Below are 4,766 nucleotides of genomic sequence, written 5' to 3' on the forward strand. Positions count from 1 at the left end.
TCAAAGCATCCCCAAGTGAGTCGTAAAGTCTCCAAACCCTTCCAAAAATCATAGCTCATAGACATAACCAAGTAATCCTACTAACACTCTAAACCACTTAGCAATGTTCACAAGTCAATACAAACCTATAAATAAGTCCCTACTAAATTAAAGCTTCAAAACATACTTATAACATTCAAACAACTACATTCAACCTAAACTTTTTGCAAACCAAGAATTAACAATATATCTATAAGTTATCAAAATCCACTTCTCTATTAGTCATAAAATCACCATCAAACCAACAATCCATAACATTTCAATACAACTAAAATTACATACTCATCAATATCAACAACAATGGCCAGTACAAGAAATCACCAAGTCCAAACTTCAAAACATAACCCATAGGCAAACCATGCTCTAATCTCAAACGAAATACTCAAATCCCTAGATTTTAACAATTACAATATAGGATCGATCCTCCAACAAATAACCAAGGATTAACTATAATCATTTAACAAACCACACTTTTACCTTCAAAATCCCATATACCACATAGGGTGCGTTTGAGATTGCGATTTCGTAGAGAAAAAGTGCGATTTTAAATCAAATCGTAGAAGATGAACCGTTTGGAAACTGCGTTTTTAAAAAATTGCGATTTAAAAACGCAGAAAAGTACATATTCAAATCCCAGACAATGGGTGCTTTTTTGAAAACGTAGTATTTTAAAACGCTAAACTGCGATTTTAAAGGCCAAACTGCGATTTTGTCAAATACTTAACTGTGTTTTTAAAAATCACTTTTTTAAATTGCAAACTCAAACGGACTCATAACCTAATTTCCACCCAAGTCCATAACCCATTTCATTATTACACCATAAAGATCAATGAATATCATAGCCAAATAAATCCATAAATCAGTAAGTAGTAACAAATTCAACACAAAGCCACCCTAAACACAACCAATCCACCTAGCACTTCAAACCCACAAGTTCCACAAATAAATCCCAAATCAGCCCCCATTCATAACCATATTCCATCAACAAAGTTAAAGAAAATATCATCAAATAATCATAAGCACTCAACATTGCATCAATTCGACCAAATCAAGAACTTCTAAAATATTAACCTCAAAGGCCAATCGGCCAACCACAAATAAGAGTCCATCACATCATGTGTCCAAGATAAATTAAAACACCCAACAAACAACCATGAAAAATAAACAAATATCATCTAAATTTTGGAACCCATGGCAATCCTACCGAAAAATCAACCCAATCAGTTTTACCCCAAAAATCTCAACAAAAATCAAACCCAAAAGCTAGGGAAAGAGGGCCTTACATTTTCTTTTTGTTCTTATTCTTCTGCAACTCGGTCTCTCTCTCTCTCTCTCTCTCTCTCTCTCACGATCCAGGTGTTTCAGCTTCTCCTAATCTCGGTCTCAATCTCCATTTCTGGTTCGTTGGGTAGAAGAGACAAGAAGGGAGAAATGGGAGAGGGGAAGGGGTGCTCGTCGGGCGTGCGACAGAAATGAGAAGGAGAAGAGATTCGGTCGAACGGGGGAGAGGAAAACAGGGGAAGGGCTATGCGTGAAAGATGAGGGAGAGAAGGGAGAAAGAATGGGCTGTTGGGTGGGAGAGAGGGGAAGAAGAAAAGAAAAGGAAAAGAGAAGAAAGAGGAAGAAGATAGAGGACACATGGCGAGCTGTGAGTGGGTGGAAAGGGATGATGAAATCTTCCTCAACCAATCGGGCTATGGCGTGTGGCAAAGGGAGATTACTTTATTTTTAAAGCCCCAAACTTTAATTATTTACAATAGGACCCCACTATTTATAAATCCTATCATTAAACAATTAATATCTAACCCCACATTTAATTTAACTACTCATTAACATTACAATTATTTATTTATTCCATTAGAACCCATAATAGTAATTATCACTCCATTTCTATTACTTATCTTAAACTTGTTTTATTTTGATAACACAATTATTATTATCTATAATATAATTATAAACCCCATCTATTTAATAAATGTAATTTATTATATTTCTAAATTCCCTATTTAATTTCTTAGTCTTTACAAGGATGACTAAATAGCCCCCATAGATCATAGAGTTCCCCATAAATCCTAAATTTCGAGCCACTACTGCCATTAGTTCAATATCTTCATCTTCCAATTTTTTTTGTATTTTTTTATTTTCTTAGGAGATTGAACGTGTAACCGGTTTCTAGACTAGAAAATTATCAAGACTGTTTCTCCTTAGCTTCCCTATTTTGGGAAAATAAGAATAAAACAATTATAGTGATAGGATTTTTTAGGAATCCTAAGCTTCTTATGAGCAATTAAAGGAGCTTTCAACTCTTACAAACACAAAGTTTGATAAATTACTTGACTAGTTATTTTTATTCTTTAGCAATGCATTATTTGAAAGAATTAAATACAATGAAAATAGAGTCCCAAGTGAATAGGACATACATCTGACCCACTACTCATAATATGACTTGCTATTATTAAAACTCCTACCTGGATGTAACATAAAGAGATAATCATGACCTAACATGACCTATTTCTACCTAAATATCAGCATAAGAAGAAATAAACACAAGGGACCTTTACTACCATGTGATAGAGAGATAAACATAAAGCCAACAAATACCAACGGCCTAATAAAATGATAATTATTGCACTGCACCCAGTTCTATCATATTCTAATCTTGCAAACTTAACTCCCTCCCCCTTATGATTGTCTTTATCCTCAAGGGCAAAAGATGAAAATTGCTGCTAAATTTATTTCAAATTATCCCATGTAGCGTCAATAGGGGAAAGACCCTTCCAGTGATCCAACACCTCCATAACACCCTTCTTAATGTGAAATTTCAATACAGCCCTAGGTCTTGGCAGCGTGCACCCATCCTCCTTCGGCAAGTAGATACCTTCTATTAAGGAAAGCTTCTTACATCGATGACCCAGTCGGAATTTCTCCTCACAGTTGAAGCATAGGCCTCTCTCCCTTTGGTCCTTCATCTTCAATTCCATCAATGTTCTTATGGGTGAAGTACTGTCGGAAAAAGAAGTTTTACCTTGTTTTTTTTAGATAACTTTGGTTTCGGTTCATAAAGGAAAGTGAGCTTTTTCTTGAGAAAGTACATGTGCCTCATAGAAGCATGCTAAACACACAACTGCTGCCAAAGTGGTTAGTTTAGCAGTCTACACCTCAATCCTTATGGACTCGAGGGCGAAGGGAGGGGGGTTCCCCCAAAATTTTCTTTACCCCCATTGGAAGTTCTCCCAAAGCTTTGGTTTCCCACCCTCAGCCACTTCATCAGGGGCATCGACGTTACCGGCCGGCAAATTCTATCAGACTACACGGCATAAGCCGTCATGGACTCTCACGGGACGTTTATGTACGTTTCACTGTTGCTATTTCAAACTTCAGTGATTTAGGTTAAAGAATGAAGAAGACGACTCTCAAATATTTTAGTTAAAATGTGTGTTTAAATTATGTCAAACAGAGCGTTTAATATGTGGACATCACATCAATACTTAAAGTCTAAAAAAATGTGTTTTAAAGAAAACGAGGCCGATTAACCAACGCATACTTAATTTCACATATTGGTTGAGGTGGTGTAAGCTTTAGAATCCCAAAAGACTACTTTTTTTATCACAATTCCCTATGATTGTGGGAATTAGATGTTCACATGTCTACTCCTTAGGTGTTTTTAATATTTTTATTTTAAAAACTATAAAAACTAAAAATAAAATAAATAAAGAAAATTTCACCAAATGTTTTCCACAATTTTTAGACATTTAACAAATAAACGTCTTTTGTTTACAACAAGCAGGTTTTCCCCCCTTTTTGCCAATGACTACTTTCTTAGATCACTTCATTTTCTGATATTTCTTTATGTTTTCGATATTCCCTTGGCCTTTGCTCAAGACGAAAACCAATTTATCTACAATAGCTTCCATCAAGCCAAGTTGCATCTTGATGGAATCGCAATAATCCACATCAATGGTCTATTGCAGTTAACTAACATTTCATACCAACAACTTGATCATGCTTTCTACCAATTTCTTATAAACTTCAACAAAACTTCAGCCACTTTAACTTCAACTCTTTCATTTTCTACAATCTTTGTGATAGCCATGGCTCTGCTATACTTGGACCCTAATGTGCTCCAAAATATCCCAGGATGGAGATAAATTTTAAGTTACATTTATATTTTTAAAATTGTTTATTTATTTCGTTAGTTAATTTTATTTTTTATTTTTTATTTTTTAAAAAAAGTGATCAGTTTTTGTTCAATTTTTTTTTTTAAACTTGCCCCCTTAAACCATAATTTCTGGATCTGCCACTGTATAGACTCCTTTAACCCACTTACAAAACATCTCACATGATGTGCTTGAGATAATTTTTAAACTCTATTGAGTAGTCTCTCAAATTGACACTGATATTCCTTAACATTTTCAGTCTATCCCAACTTTCAGACATCTCCATAGAAATCTTCAAATTGTGTGGGCCCAACTCTAACATGCAATGCTTCCTTTAAATCTTCCCACGAAATGTCTTCCTTGAATATCTAGTACAATAACTGTGCCTTTCCCTCCAAATGATAAGTCGTCAACAATATCTTATTCTCTTCCTAAATTTGCTAAAATTCAAAATATTGCTCAACCCTACAAACCTAACTGGTTGGGTCTTCAATCCCATCATAACGCGAGCAATTTAGCTTGGCCAATTTTGAATTTATTGACCCCTATGATGAACTTCCAACTCCCTTA

Source organism: Alnus glutinosa, chromosome 1 (genome assembly GCF_958979055.1).
Source record: "Alnus glutinosa chromosome 1, dhAlnGlut1.1, whole genome shotgun sequence".
Lineage (NCBI taxonomy): Eukaryota > Viridiplantae > Streptophyta > Magnoliopsida > Fagales > Betulaceae > Alnus > Alnus glutinosa.